The 23,378-nt window shown below is 43.2% G+C and overlaps 1 protein-coding gene across 4 annotated transcripts in view; it reads left to right on the top strand.

Annotated features, from left to right (window-relative positions):
• Window positions 1-23,378, top strand: part of LOC124803155 (probable ATP-dependent RNA helicase DDX56) — a 107,466-nt gene that overhangs the window by 4,503 nt on the left and 79,585 nt on the right. The gene's annotated exons all lie outside the window — the stretch shown is intronic.

Raw genomic sequence — 23,378 nt, 5'->3', positions numbered from 1 at the left:
TCCCCTGTCAGGTTTGATGTCCATATCTCAAAATTCTTCCGAAGAGCAAGCCGATTGGGGAAGGGTGCCTTACTTGGTGCATTGTGTCCATCTTGCGGTCAGACCTTTCGCCAGCTTATTCGTCGTTGCATTGCAGTCCTGCCCGCTCTCCATCTCTTGGGCATGGATACGTTCCTGCGTGCACTTTCCGCCGTGTGATTTGCAGTGCCACTTTCTGCACTGACGGCGACCACGGACTACATGTCACCTAAAATCCAGCATGGTAGCCAGTCCGTTGTGGTGGGGCGCCATGTACCCAGTTGGTTGTAGCCCCCTGACAACACAGGGATCGCTCTACTGATGCCCGCGCCGTTAACTCCCCACGTATGCCAAGGAGTAGATGCCCATCTCCCTGGGGCATCAGGACTCCCAGCAATGGCCATCCTGCCAGGTGGCCTTTGCTGTGGCTGGGTGGCGCCCGTGGGGAGGGCCCTTGGTCGGAGTAGGTGGCATCAGGGTGGATGACACGCAATGAAGCGGGGCACATCTTTTCTTGCTGTTGGCCAGCCACCAGCAGTCCCTAAGCACTCAAAAGCTCACCTTAAGGCTAATGTGTATGACCCCAAATCGTTCCCCTGCCTGGCCACACCATGGGAGGAACGAAAGGCTGTGAATGACAGTGAAAGATATTCGTCCCGGTATCTCATCTGTACTAGAGCTGACGGGAATCCTTTGTGTCCATGAAGCCTCAGTTCCTTGTAGAACATTTAGACGACAAGTTCAGTGAGGTGGAGGGCTTGTCCAAAATGCGGTCAGGGTCAGTCTTAATAAAAACAGCATCCTCTGCCCAGTCGTGAGCCTTGCTCGCTTGTACGAAGCTGGGGGATGTTTCTGTTACTATCACCCCGCATAAAAGCTTAATTATGGTCCAGGGCATTATTTTCCACAGAGATCTTCTTTTAAGGTCCGATGACGAGGTGCGCGCCAACTTAGAGCGATGAGGTGTCCATTTCGTCCGGCGCGTCCATCGGGGTCCGAGGGATCATCAAGTTGCCACCGGTGCCTTCATCTTGGCCTTCGAGGGTGACAAATTACCTGAGAAGGTCAAGGTGATGGTCTACCGTTGTGATGTCAAGCTATATATCCCTCCCCCGGTGCGGTGCTTCAAGTGTTGGAAGTTCGGCCATATGTCTTCTCGCTGTGTTTCCAGCCTCATATGTCGCGATTGTGGTCGACCATCCCATCTTGATACTCCATGTGCCTCACCTCAAATCTGTGTCAACTGCTGAGAGCACCATCCCCCTTGCTCGCCGGACTGGAAGATTCTACAGAAGGAACGGAAAATAATGGAATACAAGACCCTGGATCGCCCGACCTACACTGAGGCTAAGCAGAAATTTGAATGGCTTCATCCTGTGCGCATGATGTTATCTTATGCCGCCACTGTCACTCCTGCTCCAGTTCCATCAGCTGCACCACATACAGTCAGCTCTCAGAGCCAGAGGACCTCACCTGCCCCCTTGATGGTGGGGGGCACTTCACTCCCTGTTGCTCCTGCTCCGTCTACTTCAGGAGCCACACCCTCCCCCAACCATCGGGGACATCAGTTCCCCCTTCCCAGCCGGAGAAGCGTAAGACTTCTTCGGCTCCTCTCACCAGGAAGGAGTCCCTTGAGGACCTCCCTTCGCAATTTCAGACCAGCGGAAAAGCGGCTACCCGCAAGTGGCTGAAACAACCACCGGTCGCTGGTCATAGGGCCTCACGGTCATCGTCCGTCCCTGCGACTGACCCACTGAAGCCCTCCCAGCCTGAACTACTGAAGGCACAACGCGAGAAGCAGAAAAAGAAAAAGGTTCTCAAGAATCCCGATATTGCAGTGGCACCCGTCCCACTACTTCCTACAAGCTCAGCGTCTGGGAATGAGGTCGAGATTCTAGCGTCTGCTGAAGACCTGGATCTCGCTGGTCCCTCAGGCGCAATGGATGTCACTCACGCGGGTACTGAATTGGTGGCAGCAAGTGACCCAGCGGCGTAAACTGTCTCCCCAGTCCCTTTATGCCTTTCTCAGCCATGGACCATACCACCCTCCAGTGGAACTGCAGCGGTTTCTTCCACCATCTCGCTGAGATCCGACAACTTCTCAGCTTTCACCATTTCCTCTGTATTGCTCTACAAGAAACTTGGTTTCTGGCAATGTGAACCCCCACCCTCCATGGCTATCGGGGTTATTATAGGAACCGGGCAGCTTATGAAAGGGTATCTGGTGGTGTCTGCATCTATGTCCTTCACTTCCTTCACAGCGAGTCTGTCCCTTTACAAACACCTTTCGAGGCTGTCGCTGTTCGGTTGTGGACGCCACAGGCTGTTACTGTCTGCAGTCTTTATCTTCCACTGGATGGTGATATCCCACAGCATGTCCTGGCTGCACTGATAGCCCAATTGCCGCCACCTTTCCTGTTACTGGGTGACTTCAACGCCCATAACCCTCTGTGGGGTGGGTCAGTGGCAACAGGTTGAGGCACCACTGTTGAGCATGTATTGAGGCAGCTCGACCTTTCCATTTTAAATGATGGTGCCTTCACACATTTCAGTGTGGCGCATGGCACGTACTCACCCATTAACCTTTCGGTCTGCAGCCCTAGCCTCTTACTGTCTGTCCAATGGAGTGTGCATGACGACCTGTGTGGTAGTGACCACTTTCCAATCTTTCTGTTACTGCCACAGCGGCACTCTTCTTGGCACCCTTGCAGATGGGCTATGAATAAGGCTGACTGGGACTTTTTCTCCTCCATGGCTGCTATTGCGCTTCGTCCTAATGAAGCCATTGTTGCGGTGGTTCATTTGATCATCACCAGCATCATTACTGCCGCAGAATCTGCCATTCACCGTTCTTCTGGGTCCCCTCGGCGGAGGACTGTGCCTTGGTGGTCGCCTGAGATCGCTGGCGGGCGCTCCAGCGTCACAAGCGACATCTTTCAATAGAACACCTCATTGCCTTTAAACAGCTACGTGTGCGTGCTCGCCGCATTATTCGCCAACGCAAGCAGAAGTGCTGGGAACGGTATGTCTCCACCATTGGGCTCCATATATCTCCATTGCAGGTTTGGGCCAAGATTAGGCACCTCTATGGCTATCGGACCCCTGTCATCATCCCTGCACTCTCACTGAATGGAGCCGTTTTTTACTGACTCTGATGTAATTGTAAACCGCTTGGCAGCGCATTTTGCTCCGAGTTCCACTTCTGCGAATTACCCACTGGCCTTCCACTCCATTGAAGAGCGGTTGGAACATCGGAGCCTTTCATTTCACACCCACCATCCTGAATCCTACAATGTTCCATTCAGTGAGTGGGAGCTCCATAGTGCCCTAGCCGCTTGCCCTGATACAGCTGCCGGGCCAGATCGCATCCACTGTCAGATGCTAAAACACCTCTCAGTGGACTGCCAGCGATGCCTCCTTGACCTTTACAACCGTATCTGGGTCGAGGGTGAGTTTCCGTTGCAATGGTGGGAAAGCATTGTTATCCCCTTTTTGAAACCTCCCAAGAACCCATTGGAGGTGGACAGCTACCGCCCCATTAGCCTCACCAACGTTCTTTGCAAGTTGCTCGAACGCATGGTGAACCGGCGGTTGAGCTGGGTACTCGAGTCTCAGGGACTTCTGGCTCCGTCTCATGGTGGGTTCCGTAAAGGCCACTCTGCCGCCGACAATCTGGTGAGCCTGGAGTCAGCCAACCGTATGGCCTTTGCCCGCCATCAGCACCTCGTCGCTATCTTTTTTGACATGCGGAAGGCGTACGATACGACGTGGCGCCATCACATCCTCTCTACCTTCATGGTCGAAGTCTTCGGGGTCCACTGCCGATTTTCCTACGAAATTTTCTGTCGCATCGCACCTCCCAAGTTCAGGAGAATGGGGTAGCACAGGGTTTTGTCCTGAGTGTCTGCCAGTTTTTAATTGCAATTAACGGGCTCGCTGCGGTGGTGGGAACGTCTGTCTCAGCTTCCTTGTATGCTGGTGACTTCTGCCTCTACTATAGATCCATTGGTATTGCAACTGCTGAACTCAGCTGCAGGGCACTATCTGCAAGGCGCAGTCTTGGGCTGTAGCGCATGGCTTCCAGTTTTCGGCTGACAAGACCTGCGTTATGCATTTCTGCCGGCGATGAACAGTTCACCCTGAGCTGCAGCTTTATCTTGCCGGTGAACTTCTTGCTGTGGTGGAGACACATCGGTTTTTGGGTGTGGTTTTTGATGCCCGGGACTTGGCTCCCACATATTTGGCAGCTTAAAAAGATGTGTTAGCAGCATCTTAATGCTCTGCAATGCTTGAGCTGGGGAGCCAACCGATCTACCCTCTTACGGCTCTATCAGGTGTTAATTCAGTCCCATCTGGATTATGGGAGCCTGGCTTATGGTTCAGCATCCCCTTCTGCGTTGCTGGTGCTGGACCCAATCCTTCACAGCAGGATCCGACTTGCCACTGGTGCTTTCCGGACAAACCCTGTGGACAGCATACTTGTGGAGATAGGTGTCCCTCCACTGCAGTTACGGCGCCAACATTTACTGGCCGCTTATGCTACGCATGTTTGTAGCTTTGCCGGGCATCCTAACTGTCGTCTTCTGTTCCCACAGTCGGTCGTTCATCTCCCAGAACGTCGGCCCCGGTCGGGTTGTACGATCGCGGTCCGCATCAGAGAGCTACCTCCTTTCCGGGCCCCTCTGCGTACACCCCAATGGTGTGTGCCTCGCCCTTGCCTTTGGCTCGAATTGGCACAGGGTCCAAAGGACTCAGTCCCTCTGGAGGCCTTCCGCCACCGCTTTTTTTCCATCCTTGCCACGTATCAGGGCTCTGGCGTTGTTTACACTGACGGTTCGATGGTTGCTGCTCATGTCGGTTATGCTCTGACTCTAGGGGACCACTACGAACAACATTCATTGCTGGCTGGCTCCAGCGTTTTCACTGCTGAACTGGTCGCCATCTTTCTTGCCCTAGAGTATATCCGCTCCTGCTCAGGTGAGTCCTTCGTTATCTGTAGCAACTCCCTGATCAGTTTACGAGCTATTGACCAGTGTTTCCCTCACTCTCGTCTGGTGATGGCTGTCCAGGAGTCCCTCCATGCTCTTGCCAGTTGTGGCCGCTCTGTGGTCTTTATGTGGACCCCAGGCCATGTTGGGATACCCAGCAATGAACATGTAGACCGCCTGGCCAGTGAACCAACTCTGGAGGTAGGCCTCCCGGAGACTGATTTGCGGGCAATCTTACGCTGCGCAGTTCTCTCGCTCTGGGATGCTGAATGGTGCGATCTGACCACACCTAATAAACTGCGTGCTGTCAAGGAGACGATGGCTGTGTGGCGGTCATCCAAGCGAGCCATTCACGGGGACTCAGTCGTCCTTTGTCGGCTCCGCATTGGACACACCCGGCTGACGCATAGATATTTACTGAGCTGTGGGGACCCGCCTCTCTGTCGCTGCGGGGCGGTTTTGACAGTGGTGCACATTTTATTGGCCTGTCCGTTTTTAGCTGTGCTCAGGCAGACATTTGCGCTGCCTGATACGCTCCCTGCCCTTTTAACAGATGATGTTGCCATGGCAGGCTTAGTTTTGCGTTTTATTTGGGCAGGGGGCTTTTATCGCTTGCTCTAAATGTTTGTCTTTATTTTGTCTTGAGTCTGGCCTTTGGCCTACGGTTTTAGACTGAGTTTTTAATATGTTTCTCGGTGGTTGGCTTTTCCTTTTTTTCTCTCTGGTCGGCCAACCACTGTCACACACTGTATGATTTTACTTCGTTTTGTCTGGTCTTTGGCTAAGTTTCTCTTGTCCCGTGTCGTCTGTCATCTTTTCCTTTGTTCGTTTTTATTCTGTGTGGATTTTTGACATTTAGGAAAAAGGGACCGATGACCGTAGCAGTCTGGTCCCTTTAATCCCCTGGACCGATGACTGTAGCAGTCTGGTCCCTTTATTCCCACAAACCAACCAACCAACCTTTAATCCCCCAAACCAACCAACAGTTCATTACTTGGGAAATATTATTCAGAAATATTGCCTTGCATTGTCTCTTGAGTTGCTTGCACTTTCTTCACCATTGCGTTTAAGCATTTATTATTGAAATAGTAGTATTTGAGTAACCATTTACAATTTTTTTCATCTTGGTTAGTAATGATGTTTTTATGGTATTGGCTACATTTTTTTAAAATTTGCTGTCTTATATACACTTTTATTGTTGTTGTGGTCTTCAGTCCTGATACTGATTTGATGCAGCTCTCCATGCTACTCTATCCTATGCAAGCTTCTTCACCTCCCAGTACGTACTGCAGCCTACATTCTTCTGAATCTGCTTAGTGTATTCATCTCTTGGTCTCCCTCTACGATTTTTACCCTCCACGCTGCCCTCCAATACTAAATTGGTGATCCCTTGATGCAATACACTATGTAATCAGAATTCCCCAGAAACATACATTTTTCATATAAGGTGCAGAGAGCTGCCATCTACTGCCAGGTACTCAATATCAGCAACCTCAATAGTCATTAGACATTGTGTTAGAGCAGAATGGGGTGTTCTGTGGAACTCGACTTCGGATGTGGTCAGGTGATTGGGCGTCACTTGTGTCATACATCTGTACGCAAGATTTCCACACTCCTAAAAATCCTAGGTCCACTGTTTTCAATGTGATAGTGAAGTGGGAACGTGAAGGGACACGTACAGCTCAAAAGCGTACAGGCCGACCTCATCTGTTGACTGACAGAGACTGCCACCAGTTGAAGATGGTTGTAATGTGTAATAGGCAGGCATCTATCCAGACCATTATACAGGAATTCCAAGCTGCATCAGGATCCACTGCAAGTACCATGACAGTTAGGCGGGAGGTGAGAAAACTTGGATATCATGATTGAGCGGCTGCTTATAAGCCACACATCGCGCCGGTAAATGCCAAACGAAGCCTCGCTTGGTGTAAAGAGCATAAACATTTGACGACTGAACAGTGGAAAAACACTGTGTGGAGTGACAAATCACGGTACACATTGTGGCAATCCGATGGCAGGGTGTGGATATGGCGAATGCTTGGTGAACATCATCTGCCACTGTGTGTAGTGCCAACAGTAAAATTCAGAGGTATTGGTTTTACGGTGTGGTCATGTTTTTCATCTAGTGGTTTTGCGCCCCTTGTTTTTTTGTGTGGCACTATCAGAGCACATGCCTACATTGGTCTTTTAAGCACCTTCGTGCTTCCCACTGTTGAAGAGCAATTCGGGGATGGTGATTGCACCTTTCAACACGATCGAGCACCTGTTCATAATGCACTGTCTGTGGCGGAGTGGTTAAATGACAATAACATCCCTGTAATGAACTGGCCCACACAGTGTCCTGACCTGAATTCTATAGAACACCTTTGGGATGTTTTGGAATGCTGACTTCGTCCGAGGCCTCACTGACCGACATCGATGCCTCTCCTCAGTACAGCATTCCGTGAAGAATGGGCTGTCATTTGCCAAGAAACCTTTCAGCACCTGATTGAACAAACGCCTGCGAGAGTGGAAACTGTCATCAAGGCTAAGGATGGAGCAACATCATATTGAATTCCAGCATTACCGATGGAGGGCACATGAACTTGTAAGCCGTTTTCAGCCAGGTTTCCGGATACTTCTGATCACGTAGTATATTATTGTATCTTTAATTTAAGAAGTAAAAGGTAACAACTCACCAAATAATAGAGGTGTCTAGATGTCAAAAGGTACATAAACAGTACAGAGAACTTTGGGACAAATCCTTTAAGTGGACAAAGGGAAAAAGGAGGCAAGTAGTTTGAGGGAATATTGGGAGAGGATTGCTGACAGCTGAGAGGTTGAGGCAGCAGGTGCACGGGTTTCAGTTGTACATGTGCACTAGCACTGCTGAGTTGATGCTGCATCAAATCATTATGATGTGGAGGATTAAGATGGGAAGAGAAAAGGGTGTGGATGCAGGACAAGTGAAATTAATGTTTCGGGGCTGGCATGCTGGTGGACATGTGGCTGGGGTCTACCTGAGATTGAAGCCAGGAGGATTATGGGGTGAGAGGGTGTGTCCAAGGAGAACTCCCCATCTTCATAGATCAGATATAGTGTGTTTAAAATTAGTTGCGACTTTTGACTTTCGGCTCACTGGAGGGTGCCTGACATTGTTGCCTAGGTAACACCAGTGACGGGCTGGCTTTTACTAACGTGCCACCAGCAGTTCAGTTGGTTAAGCACCTCTGTTGCCACTCTGTGGTGCATGTGGAGTTTTATGTTAGATGAAACTTTGTTGGTAAGCTCTCGTTGTAAAGTGCAATTTTCTGGTGCTAATGTTTTCCAGTCATCATGTATTGTGAATAAGTGTTTTGTGGTTGTGTTACATTAATAATTATAGTGCAGCACATTTGAACACATGATTTGCAATAAAAGTGATCAGTCAAATACACATTCACTGGCTGTGAAGAAAATTTTCTGCTGCAAAAATATTCCCATGAATTTGACAATAATAATGAGCAATTTGCCCTACCACTGTTGTGATTGATAGAGCAAACTACAACTATGCAGTAGAAGAAAACAGATATTTTGCTCAAAATGTGAAAGAATGTTCCACTGGATAAAGTTGAACTTAGCATGTATAAGGTGAAGTTAATGGAACTTGTTGTAGTACACAAGCCAAAACCCCATGCTAGTAGGTTGACAAACTGGTTGATACTAAAGGACGTAATCAGGCTTCCTCCATATCATGCTCATTTGACTCTGACTTAGAATATATGGTCCAAGGTGAAAAGCGATGTGTCAAAAACAAGGAGGAGATTGTGCTCAGTGAGGTTGAAATGCTGATAAAAGAATCCATTCCAAATGTTACGTGATGGGATGGGTCTCAAGTTGTCAGCCATACCAAGAATGTAATTGGAGAGACCTGGATTCATGAAGGACTATGATGAGTTTTGGTTAATATGTAACTTCTCTTGTTGCCATATTAAAATCTGGTTCTTTTGTCAAAACATAACAGAGCTTACAAATATTCATCTTACTAACATTCTAACACAGTTGAAATTGTGACAGAATTGTGAAACATTGAGTTATTAAACCATTAACTAAGGGCAAGACGGGTCAGTGGTTTATGAAAAAGCCCTTTCTCAGAATAAGAATAAATATGTAACTTCTTCGCTTGCATGGTTACAAGACCCAAAGCAATTCTTTTTTTTTTTTTACCAGCTGTTGATGATCCTTAAAAATTATATTATTTCATTGAAAAAAATCTGTAGTTGATTGAATATCATGGTCGATATGCAGTTTCACATGTTAATCATATGGCAAAATACTCTGCTCTTTGTGTGCTATAATTTTCCAAAATCTTGTTTTGATACATCAACCCATTTTTGAGATATGAGGAATTTATGAATATTTGATTTTGGCTTTTTCACTGGCATGTGCATTTGTGATGGAGTGGTTTACATACACTCCATGTCCTCAAGATTAGAGACAGATAGTGAATCCTTCCAAGTTTAAGGATATTACAATTTATTACCTACATGTCATGTGCAGCAATACATGACCTAACACGCACCATATGCAGATTCATAATGACCCCTATGTCTCACTGCAAACTTTAAGAATTTCTTGCAGTAGTTCACCTAATATCAAAATATTACAATAACCCTGACCATTAATGAATAGTCAGTTCATCAGAAGCTAATGAATTGAGTTATAAGGTGTGTGAGAATAAGTGTTCATTACTGAATAGTTTCTTTAAAACTGTTTGGAAAACATTCTAGGTTGGCTGGCTTGCATGGCTTACTATTCATGCAGTCAGGTGAGCCAGCCCGATTAACGTGCCAAGTAGGCCTGGCATTACTGTCACCTACTGGCTTGTTCGACACACACTGGCAACTATGCTTCCCTCCAGTCACTTCTTACTGAATTGTTAAAAGTCACAACTAACTTTAAACACTGTAAGTTGTTGTTGGAGGAAAGCACCTGCACGGCACTTGTTATGAAGCAGCCATTGAAATGGGGCACGTGCTCAACATTGGGTTCTGCCGCTGGGGTATCAACTCTGTTCTTGACCACAGTTTGAAGGTGACGATTCATTTAGGTGCACAGTCTGTTTTTGTTCATGTCCAAATAAAATGCTGTGCAAAAATTACAGCAGAGCTGAAATATGATCCTGCTCTTAATAGGATAGTGTAAAACTGTTATGTAACTGGTGTGGGATGTGCTGGGAGCTTGTCTTTGTCAGATCTTATACCTGTATCATCCACAGTGGTATGACCAATGTGGCAGGAGGTTGGGAGTAAGTGTAGTGTAAGGGTGGACTATTATATTGCGTAGATTTCATTATCCTCCTTGCAGACTAATACTGTAACACTTTTGGGGTGAAACAAGGTATTTAACTTATGGAAGGCATCAACTAACTGTCTAGCTCTGTCCATCCCAGAAGTGTAGTATGACTTCCAACCCCTACTCAAATCCTTAGGCTCACCCCAGAACCTCTCCCCCAAAGCTATCTTCCTTTTTATTCCAATGACACTCTGCACATCCACCTTCCACATACTTGCTAAATCCATAAACTCAGCAATCCTGAAATCCCCATTGTAGCAAGTTATCATGTTTCTACCAAAAGAATCTCCACTCTTGGTGACAAACACCTCCAACCACTTGCCAGCCTAGCCTCTCACATTAAAGATACAGACAATTTCCTTCACTGATTATCAACGGTTCCCACTGAATTATCAGCTGATCTGTACTTGCCATCTTGACACCATCTCCCTATACATAATAGTCTCCCTTGCCCATAGCCTTGCCAATGTTACACACTACCTCTCTCAGCATCCTTAAGACTCCAAACCTACTACTCCTTTCCGTTTACATCTAACAGACTACATCCTCATAACTGCTTCTCTTTTGAGGGAAAGGTACATAACAAATCAGTGGGTGGTCTTCAGCACCTTCATGGCACTCAGCTATGCCAACCTGTTCAAGACCTTCCCAACAACCCAAACTGCTTGTCTGGTTCAAGTTCATTAATGACATCTTCATACTTGAGATCCATTGCCAAGACACCCTTGCATCATTACTCCATAGCCTCAACACCTTCTCTCACATTTGTTTCACTTGGTAGTCCTGAGATCAACTTCTCACCTTTCAGGATGTTGACCTCCTTTCTCTGATACCACGCTGCTCCACCCTTACGTGTCCCTGTAAAGCCCACTAATCTATCAGTAGTACCTGTTCCACAAAATTTCAGGAGAACTGCCTGATGTTTGTAGCTTCCTGACAATATTTTGGCACAGTCTTCTGGCCATTTTCAGGTAATACTGGTGAAAACTGCCTGAGCTCTGGTATTTAAGGCCCCACCAGCACGTGCATGGTGAATTCACATGGTGTCGCGCGTGTGCTATTTTAGCGCATTCAGTTCTGCTGTGCTGCACGGTCTCCGTGTGAAAACTTGCCGCATCGATATCAATTCGATTGTCTTCCCATGGTTCCATCACAGAACTATGCCGGCTATGGAGGACATGAAGTTTTTCGATGATCGAATTCCATGCCTTATTCAATTGGAAACTGCCATCATGAATAATAAGAGATTCACTGTCAGACAACCGTATTTCCATGGATTCATTAATAATAGAACTCCAAAAGTTAGACGTATGGGCCACAATTTTTGTCTCATTGTAATTCATGACATGACCAGTGTAAATACAGTGTTCGGTGATGGCAGACTTACAAGGCTGAAGAAGGCAACTATTCCGCTGATGTTCTACAATGTGATCCTGCACAGCACATGTCATTTGCCCTATATAAGATTTGCCGCATTCACATGAAATCCTGTAAACACTTGCCTTGCGCAGCTCTATGTTGTCTTTGACAGATCCAACACCAACAAAATTTTTGCAGGAGTGTGAAAGGTTGTTTTCACTTTATATTTTCTTAGTATTCTGCCTATTTGCACTGAAATATTACCAATATATGGTAAATAGGCAGTCATTTTAAAGACCCCTTCCTCTTCTTCGCTCCATCGTATACAGATCTGCAGCACTGTCTCCACTTGCTGGGAAAAATACCCATTCTTTAGAAATAGTCTGCAAGTGCTCCAGTTCCATTTGCAAACTACCGGTGTCGGAGGTGACATGGGCTCAGTGAATCAAAGTCTTCAAAACACCCATTGTTTGTGCCGGATGGTGGCAACTAGCGGCTTGCAAGTAAATGTCTGTGTGAGTGGGCTTTCTAATACTGAATGACGAAGTATGCCATCGCACCAAGACGTCTAAAAATGGCAGGCATCCCTCTTTCTCCAGCTCCATAGTAAATTTTATGTTTTCGTGTATGGAATTCAGATGTTGTAGGAACTCTCATAGACGATCCAAACCATGAGACCAAACTATAAAAGTATCATCAAAATATCGCCAAAATACTGTTGGTTTAAAAGTGGCTGAGGTGAGTGCTCACTCCTCAAAATCTTCCACAAAGAGATTGGTCACCAGGGGAGACAAAGGACTCCCCATGGTGACACCATCTGATTGCTCATAAAACTCATTGTTGGATAAAAAATATGTAGAGAAGAGGGTGTGCTCAAACAGCGCTGTAATGTCAGCTCCAAACCTATTGCCGATGAGATGTAGTGAGTCCACAAGATGTACATTTGTAAAAAGTGAAAGTACATCAAAACTGACCAACAAGTCATAACTTTGCAGCTGCTGATGAAATCACTAGAATTCTTCATGTGATGTGGACACTTTCCTACCATTGGTTGAGCAAAGGTGCCAAATACTTTGCTAAGTCGTAGGTGGCTGCTCCAGTATTACTCACAATTGGATGTGATGGCATGTTATCCTTGTGGATCTTCGGCAATCCATATAGCCAAGGTGGAACTGAACTATTTGGTTTCAGTTTCTTAATTACCTTCTTTGGTCAGGAACTGTTAGTCAGAAGTTCTGCTGTTTTCCGCACCACTCGGGTAGTAGGATCCTTTTCTGTTTAGCGATATGTTGAGCCGCTTAATAAAACATTGATCTTATTAATATAGTCCTCCTGTAGCATTAAAACAGTAGCATTAGCTTTGTCCGATTTAAGTACCACTGTATCTGGGTTTTCGTAAAATAGACACCGATAGTTTGCAAATGGAACTGGAGCACCTGCAGACTGTATTTCTGGAAAATGGGTATTCGTCCTGGCAATTAGAGAGAGCGCTCAAGACCTTCAGTTACACGATAAATCAGTCTAATCTAAAAGCCGTAAATTCAACTAAATACCTAGGTATTACAATTACGAACAACTTAAATTGGAAAGAACACATAGAAAATGTTGTGGGGAAGGCTAACCAAAGGCTGCGTTTTATTGGCAGGACACTTAGAAAATGTAACAGAGCTACTAAGGAGACTGCCTACACTACGCTTGTCCATCCTCTTTTAGAATACTGCTGCACGTTGTGGGATCCTTACCAAATAGGACTGGTGGAGTACATCGAAAAAGTTCAAAGAAGGGCAGCACATTTTGTTTTATCACAAAATATGGGAGAGAGTGTCACAGAAATGATACAGGATTTGGGCTGGAAATCATTAGAAGAAAGGCGTTTTTCGTTGCGACAGAATCTTCTCACGAAATTTCGATCACCAACTTTCTCCTCCAAATGCGAAAATATTTTGTTGACACCGACCTACATAGGGAGGAACAATCATCACAATAAAATAAGGGAAATCAGAGCTCGTACGGAAAGATATAGGTGTTCATTCTTTCCGCGTGCTATACAAGATTTGAATAATGGAGAATTGTGAAGGTGGTTCGATGAACCCTCTTGCCAGGCACTTAAATGTGATTTGCAGAGTATCCATGTAGATGTAGATGTAGACCTGTGAACGATGGAGCAAAGAAGAGGAAGAGGCCTTTAAAACGCCTGCCTATTTACCATATATTGTAATATTTCAGTGCAAATAGGCAGAATACTAAGAAAGTATAAAGCAAAAGCCATCTTTCACCTTCCTGCAAAAATTTCGTCGCTTGTGGGATCTGTCAAAGATGACCCAGAGCTGTGCAGGGCAAGTGTTCACAGGATTCTGCGTGAATGCAGCAAATCTTATATTGGGCAAACAACACGCACTGTACAGGATCGCATTGTAGAATATCAGCGGTGTACTCGCCTTCAGCCTTGTAAGTCTGCCATCACCGAACACTGTATTTCCACTGATCATGTCATAAATTACAATGAGACGAAAATTGTGGCCCATATGTCTTAACTTTCGGAGTTCTGTTATTAACAAATCCATGGAAATAGGGCTGTCTGACAGTGAGTCTCTTATTAATCGTTATGGCAGTTTCCGGTTGAATATGGCATGGAATCCAATCATCAAACAACTTCGTGTCCTCCATAGCCAGCGTAGTTCTGTGATGGAACCGTGGGAAGACAACCGAATTGATATCGATGCAGTGAGTTTTCACCACAGAGGGCGTGCGGCACAGCGGAATCGAATGCACTTAAGTAGCACACGCACAGAGCCAAGTGAATCCACCATGTGGGGCCCTAAATACCACAGCTCAGTGAGTTTTTGCCAGTACCACCTGAAGATGGCCAGAAGACTCTGTGCCGAAATATTGTGGCAGGAAGTTACAAACATCCAGCAGTTCTCCCAAAATTTTGTGTAACAATATCTACGCGGGGAAAGTTTAAAATCTCACAGTAGTACCTGTGTTTAAATAAGTTCCCCATCTCCTCCCTCACCTTTCCACACCAAAACATCACTACAGCATAATATGGTGAACTATCAATGGAGCATCTGCAATGATGATAATTCACTTGTTGAGTATGTTAAAGTTATTACAAAGGCCTTTACAGTGAGGAAATATCCCCCAAACCTAGTTCTGAGACAGCACAACATACTGTGATGGAACTGGCCCTTATCTCCATGTCTATGACAGACATCTTAATTATAGACAGATCCTCAACTTTGTTATCTCCATCAAACAAATCACCATATGAGTGCTTTGCACCTCTTTCATATTTTCTTTCTTCATGTCCCCTTTCCATTTTAATTTTTTTTTTTCCGTGGCTACAAATGAGGCAACAATGTCTTCAGTATTTTTCCATTTGACTTGCACTCGTTAATATGATACCCATTTTCGTCCTTGACATACCATTCAGTAATAACATCAGCCCCTAAAACGAAAGGTTCCCGATAGCCCATTACTATATTCTCCTGACTTGTCTCTAACATATTCACCATCAGCTCAGCTCCCTCTATGGAAATGAATGTACTGATTGCTTCTTGAGAAGATTGAGTCCAGCAGCTGTGTTATTGCCACACCTAAGGTTATCTCCCAAAACTTCATAAACACTATTTCGCCTAACAAAAAATCTCTTATTTCCATCAACACACTATCTACTTCTCCTCAAACATATTCTCCAGCATTCACCAATCACTTTAAAATTCATCATAATTGTCTTTTCCAATGTCGACTGATACAATAAAAATTTCTGTAATTTAATTGCCTCCCTCATTACAGGAATTGCCACCACTGTATTGCAGCTCATCTTAATTGACATTACACTCAATCTCACCAGGTTTGGATTTACCTTTGCTTCTGATTTGGATTCCAATTTTACTCAAAAAACTTTATGATTACCATCATCATCTTTCCCTAAATACAATGTATTGTCCTGTCCTGTAGCCTCATTGTCTAATACCTTACTATGTTTCAGTGTTCTTGCTTTCTGTGTTTTGTTACTTCACACCACTCTACAGTTTATTCACACTTTTAATCATCTCCATTATTTGCAGTCTGTTTGCCTGTCCTTTACACACTCTTGATTGTGTCATATATTGCGTCTGTTTCCACAATGGTTTATATTGCTACCTTCATACCTGAGATGCAGCAAAAGTCAGTTTTCGAACCTCCTATCTCAGTTTTCCAGTCCATGACTCATTGGACCCTCTAACCGTTAATCCCTATTGTGATTTTGAAAATTTCCATTGTGATTATTACCCTTCCAGAAAGTGTTATCATTATCATTTCTATTAAAATTATTGTTCTGATGACATTCATGACAGTTATTGTGAGTTATGTTTGGTCCCTGTTGTCCTGTAGGTTGTTAAAATTCTGTGCCTTGAATTTTACCCCCATTACAGTTTCTCAACCAACTTTAAACATTTACCACTTGTAATGGTCGCCTAGTCGTAGATATTGCTAATTGCTATAATCGCACTATTTCACTCCCATTTACGGAGCTTGTTAGCACTTGATGTTAGGTTGGCACCATTAAAATGCATTGTGTTGTGGTAATCGCTGCTACTTGCTGGATCGCTGCTGTGTCTCGATGCTGATGCTGGCTCTAAATCTGGTTGTCTAGGGTTAAAAACATGAGGTCCCGTGTTTTTTATGTGCTTTTGATGATAAAGAACGAGCGAAACCAACAAATATGTAAACTTCAAATATTTATTACTCTGGTGGCCATCTTAATTCCACTGTCCACCAAAGACCATGACACAACACAAAGTAGTACTTCCTTTACATGTTCTTTAGTACTTCCTTTACATGTTCTTTGCATTGTTTATCCACCTCAAACAATAACACACAAACACACTTTACCAAAGTGACATCCCAACTGTGCCCCGACCCTTCTTGCTGCTTGTATTTATAACATTGTCAAAGAACTACTAAAAAGAGATATAGTTTATAAGTCACATGTACATCTGTTATCATAATTTGTGCAGAAAAGTTATTAATTTGCATCGAGTGACATAATTTAACATGTTATTAAAATGACAGACAGATTTGTTGACTTGACAGAATAATTCTTTGTTACAAAAAGGCCGTTTTATAGAAGTTCGTCAATTGACTTCTCTAATTTGCATAAATAAGTAAATAACATGAATTATTAAGAATTACATTGGTTTTCGTCTAAAATAGGATTGATTACGTGAATACTGAGTGAAAACGCTCCTATTGAACAAATAGGTTTCACTGGGTGATTTTTATTTAAGGAGATCCAAAATACCTAAGTTGGCCACTATTTTTCGTACTTCATATTAATTATTTAAGATGAACTTAGTGTTTTTACATGATGACATTTGCTGTATCAGTGATCAAGTGATATTAACTTTTGTGTGGGTCAGTTATTCAGTATAATTTAATGGGTTGACTGTTTATGGAGACATGTTATGCAATCATTGTTAACATACACAATAACTTTTCTATAATCATAAATACTCGTTAAACTGGTTGAATTTGGAGGGTATCACATACTTCGGTAAAGTAAAGCCTTTAATATGTTCCGTTACACACTGTAACAAGTCCCACTGTAGAAAATCCAGCAACTGTCCCTTGAGCATTGTAATTTCCATTAATATGCTCAAGGACCATTAATTTTGCCAGCTCATTCACACAAAACCCCTGCATTGAAACACTACTGTCCCTGTAAGAACTAATTCTGAAGTTGCATTAGCTTTGCTTCATTCCAGAATTTGTTCAAAAAACATCACTCAAACACATTGTAACTGGTGAATGAATTACTCATTAAATTTGCTCTGGATTGAGGATCACTTTCCAACTGCCTTTTTGCAAGTTTAGTTTTAGCTTCATCCAATGCTCTCACACAGACAGCCCACCCCACAGTGCATTAATTACAGTAGGGGTCTGACCCATTGATAGAGAATCGAGTTCGGTGCACACATCGTTAAATTGCTGCGTGCTGTACTGTCTCAGGATGGATTGCCACTTCTAAACTCTGTTTATTACATTCAGTTGTTTTCTGACACTCTACAATTCTTCCAGATAAATTGCTGCATGTTACTAGTCTCCACCTCCAATGTATTTTGCCTTTGTACACAGTCATTCGCACTATCACTCAACTCATCTTCTATCTTTTTGATCTTTACGTCAATTGATTTTTCAACTTTATGAAATTTATTGTTAACAGGACCAATGTCTTCTGAAATTTTGTTCATTTATACTCTTGTGCCCTTTAACTTCTCCTCAGTTTCAGTTTTTATTTTCCCAGCTACGATTTTAGTACAGAAATTCTCTTTTATATCCTACAAATTTAAATAATTAGTTTCCTTCTCTGTCATAGAATTTAATTCAATTTTTACACTCAGTATATTAGAATTTAGATTTGTAAGAGCTTGCAATAACCAAGCCATCAAATATTCTGTAAGAAAATTTATTTATTGAGAGCCTGATCTGATTAGGGGCAACAGGGCCTTCAGTTACATCGGACCAGAGTTTCACTCATACAGTAGCTTTTCTATATCATAGTTACCTAAGAAATAATGTACCGGATGGTTATAATTAAACTTTAACACATTATAACATGGAAACTAATTACTGTATGAGGACCAAACTTAGTAGCATTAGTGTCAATGATATGAGAAAGGGAAATAATACAGTATCAATTCAATTGAAACACTTTTAATGTGCTGCTATGGTACATCATACCATTACATACCCGTACCGTTACTGCTACGAAAGGGGCTCAATATCGTGCCCACCAGTGGCTAGAAGAGTCTGAAAGTGCAGGATTGCATTCTTCACAGCAGAACAAAGCATGTCTGTACGTATGCTGGCTACCTCTCTTGATAAACTGTGTTTCACATCAGCACATGTGAATGTTCCCTTGGTAACCCTGTTCTTCAGGTAGCCCCACAACCAGAAAACACTGTGAGTGAGATTAGGTGATTGTGCCGGCTGATAATTTGATAGTTTCAAAATGTGTTTCAGAGCAGCAGGTGAACTTCATGAGCGATGTGCGATGGGGCCTCATCTTGCATGAAAACTGAGTTGAATGTGTGTCTCTCCTGTAGGGCTGGTATGACGTGCTGGCAAAGCATATCGCAATAATGTTGGGGAATCACAGTGCACGTCTTCGGTCTTTGAGTGCCAACCTGCTCAGAAAAGAATGGGCCAATGATGAACATAGCCATGAAGCCACACCGTACAGTGACACGTTCACCGTACAGAGGAACTTCATGCACAGTGACTGGCAGTGAAGATCCCCACACTCATCAACTCTGTGTGTTCACCTCACCAGTCAGAGAAAAATGAGCATTGGCTGTCCATGGGGTGGTCCAGAGCCAGCCCTTGTCTACTTCAATCCTTGCAAGAAATTGGAAAGTGAAGTTATCAGATTGTTGTGCACCCTGTAGTGCAAGCTGCTGTACAATATGGATCTTGTTCAGATACCATTTGAAAATGGTTTACAGCACCATCTTTACAGTGGACCATGTGATTTTAACTGTCGTGACACAGCGCGTGCACTGCCTGCCGATTGAGAATTGCGAGCAGCGTTGTGTGCTGTAGTAACAGCGATTTCATCAACTATCTGTGGCGCAACCTACATTATGCTCCGCAAGCAAGTTGAGAAGGAGGACCCTTCCATAATCCTTTCAACTACCTATATTCTTGAAGTGGAGCTGCAGTATTACAGTTGTTTTTATAATAGGGCTTCACCAGTAATGCCCTGCTCCTTTCTTCCAAGCTCTTGTTGACATGTCAACAAGTGCACTGTGACTGGCCAGGTGTGTGAGACTGTTAATCACGATGACTGACCACGGCACCTGGTGGCCCTAGTTGGAACTGGGTGGTAGCACTTCATGCATGGAAATCGTGCACCCCATGCTACCAAGTTTGGTACTCATATGGTAATTAGTTTCTGTGTTATAACACGTTAAACAGAGAAAGTTTAATTATAACCATCAAGTATTTAATATGACATATTGTGTTAAAATGATTTTTGTGTCTGTAGACTCAATGTGAGTAAATAATATTGCATGTGCTGCTGCTGATGTGCAGACCTTAAAAGAATTTATAGTTGTACAGAATAGACATTTTCTGATGTAGTTAGCTATGGTGAAAAGAAATTTAAGGAAACTTTACCAGCAATATAATGTGAGAGGTTATTTCAGTCAGGTTCCAGCTACTGAGAAAGATTTTGAGAAAACGGCTGAACACGGAAGTGGGGCACAAAAGATTTAGCTCTGATGGGAATGGGTGTTTCTGTTATGTTGTTCAGACAAAAGTATTAAAAGTATTAAGGCCAAGGGGGGAGGGGGGGGGGCTATGAGGGGCAGTGTATGTTGGTAACACAGTAGGGTATGGAGATCTCTGCACTTGTCCACAAGCAGCCAGCATAGCTGTGCATATGATGATGAAATATGATCTGCATAACATCACTGTAATCAATAGTTTGAAGTTTAAGTGTTTGTACAAGTTCCTTTTCCGCTCAAGAGGGAAGAGCTCTTTATATTTTTGTAGGACATTGAGAGATGCTGATGCCTTTTTGCACATTGCAGATGGGTGCTCGGTCCAATTTAGATTTTCATCTGTTGTTCATCCTAGACTCTTTCTGAGAGACGGAAACTAATATTTGTCTCATTTAGAATTAAATATAGTAGGGGTTCCCAATATTTCAGGCTAATGAAGCTAGAATGTCCAACCATTATGACTTAGGTTTTGGATAGGTTTAGATTATTTTGATAGTGCATGCAGGTCAGTATTAAAATTCTCGATAGCTGTCTTCAGGTGTATTGGATTTGCATTTGGGTCATCAGTGTGGGGTATTTGCAGTAGGACAAAACTGATGATATATTGTTGACATACAATGAAAACAATGTACGACCTAATACTGAACCCCAGGGGATGCCTGATACTACGTGCCTCCGTTGTGCCTTTATGATACTGGACATGATGTATTGCTGTGGGACATCAGGTATAAGCAAAACTGATGCACTGCATTTGATGAGAAATTTAGGCTGCTTAGTTGGCAAGTAAAATGTTGCAGTTGACAGTGTAAAAGGCTTTGCTGAAGTCTAAGAAGCACATGATAGTCACCTCTTGTGCACTCGTGGCAAACTTCAGGCCATCTGTTACCTTTAGTAAGACAGGTGCTGTGCTGCGATGTTTACAGACACCTGATAGTTATTCATCTAGTAGGTTGTGTGTAGTTAGGTAGTTTGTTTGGACAGTGCCGGAAGGATGCAGATAGATCAGTAATGAGAGGGTGCTCTGGCAACTTCCTTTAAGGTATTGGCATAACTAGTCCTTGTTTCCAGGCCTCACGGAAAATACTGGTGACTAAGGAATGGTTGAAGATGTCTTTTATAGTGGACAGAAGTGGGTCACTAATACGCTTCATTTGGGATGTCATGCAATCATGTCCAGTAGATGCTGATGTAATAAACATTATAGCTTTTTTGATGGAGTTGCAAGTAACAAGCTTCAGGTAGAATTTTTCGTAGCTACAGTCATTTGCTCCCATGAAGTAATCAGTGTATCTCTGTTTCATTTGCCATTCAGTTGTGGGTAGTGCGGAATACTGATACAGTTCTTCAGTTGGAACAATGGGATCAGCTGCAGCTTTTACTTTGTCTGTACTAAGACTACGCAGGTTTTTCCGTAGGACAGCTGGTCTGTTTCTGTTGTCAGTTAATGGATGGGCATGCCTGAGTTTAGCATATTTCACAACTTGACTGACTCTGTTCCACTTCTGCTTGTAAACAATATGATTTTTGGGCGTAGGGTGTAGTGTGTATGCTCAATGTACAGCGTCTGAGATTCATGAGCTGTTTTAGTTCTTCAGTTAGCCATGGTGAAGGTTTCCTTTTTAGGTTTCTGGTCTTTAGGGGAGCCTATTTGTAGTTGAGCAAGTTTGTTAGTAAATTCATGAAGTTTCTTCATTATGTCTGAGAAGGGAGTAGAATACAGCCCAAAAACTATTTCATGTGCCTCAGTTGCAAGTTCAGATAAATTAATGAGTTTGAAGTCATGGTATGAAGTCAGTTGTGGTTTCTTTCTGGGACATTAAAATTGTTATAGGCAGATGTGCCAGCTGCAGATATCTAAGAGAGATGAATTACTCCATTTGGAGATTTTGTTGCAAATATGAGTGTATAACTAATGTTCATGTGATGGGTTGGAGCAAGCTGAAGTAGTACACATTTGAAGAAGAAAGTATCCAATTGAATTTCACACTGAAAGGACTACTGCATAGAAAATTTATGTTTGGGTCACCAGCTACAATTATGCTCTTATAGTGATTCAAGACTTGAAAGAGCAGTTTCAAAGCAGACAAATCTGCCTGCTTTAGGAGGTTCATAGTGGAAACATACCAGGCACGTCATCTTAAGGGATTTCATTCGTTCTCGGATTCTGGGCTATCTGGTACACTAGCACTTCCTGACTCATATAAACTTAGTGATTGTTTAATCATGCCGCTCTTCGCCTCTGACATTAAACGTGCAAATTCACATGTTATTTGCACTTTCAGCATCAGTACTTATCAGTCATGTTGACTGCCTCTGCTCTGCTGCTGCTAAAGGTGAAGTTACTGCTGATGAAGCCGTTGTCGATGCTGACAGCGAAGATTTATTTTTATTTATTTATTTATTCTCCATGGACAAATACAAGGATTTGTTTCAGATAGTTTACATATTGATCATTTCCCCTTATAATATTGTGGGAAACAATTATATACAATAGGCCTACAGATGAAAAAATTATGTTGCTTTTTTTGTAAATGTAAATACTATTTATACAAATGAAAGTATTCTGCTCCTCTAAGAGGAATTCCTTAATGCTATAGAAACACTTAGTGCTCAGGAACTCCTTCAAATCCCCATATAATAGGGGGCTCTTGTCTGCACTTTTTGTATTATTTTTTTCCAGGTGATAATCATCATCCCTCCTAGTATTGTACATGTGCATTTCTCTATTTAGATGATTGTACTGCATGTATTTTAGCATCAGCTGAACAGTTTTTTAAATATACAGTGATGGGTGCGTTAGTAGTTTCTTAATTTTGAAAATTGCTTTGTAGGACTCATTATATATAAGCTTACACATGATCCTAACTGCCTTTTTTTGAAGGATGAATACCCTATTTGCATGCTTGGCAGCAGCACATCCCCACACTTCAATTCCATATGTGAGGTATGGATACACTAAAGCATAGTAGATTATACTCATTTGCTCATATTTAAGAAATTGTGAAATTGTCCACATTGCATAAATTGATTTGCTTAGTTTTTGGTATAAGAAATCTATATGATGCTCCCAAGAGATATGCTGGTCTAACATTACACCAAGGAAGGAAGTTTTATCTTTCAGTTTTGTTTCTGAACCATCATCAGACACAACACTCATTGCATTTCATCTTGTTTGTGGTGTATTTGAAATTCCATTAGATTTGTTTTATTGATGTTTAAGCTTAAGTGATTGTTTTGGAAGTAATTCTTCAGTCCAAACAATTTTGGGCCAAATCATTCTCGTTGTTTCCCAGTTAACAACGGTTGTGTCATCTGCATAGTTAAGTATCTTGCTCTTGTGTTCTGTGGGCAGATCATTAACATATAGTATGAACAATAAAGGACCCAAAACTGACCCTTGGGGCACACCATACTTTACTACAACTGG

The sequence above is a fragment of the Schistocerca piceifrons genome, chromosome 1, assembly GCF_021461385.2.
Source record: "Schistocerca piceifrons isolate TAMUIC-IGC-003096 chromosome 1, iqSchPice1.1, whole genome shotgun sequence".
NCBI lineage: Eukaryota > Metazoa > Arthropoda > Insecta > Orthoptera > Acrididae > Schistocerca > Schistocerca piceifrons.
Note: the sequence above shows the minus strand (reverse complement) of the source record. Positions and strands in the feature narration are given on the sequence as shown.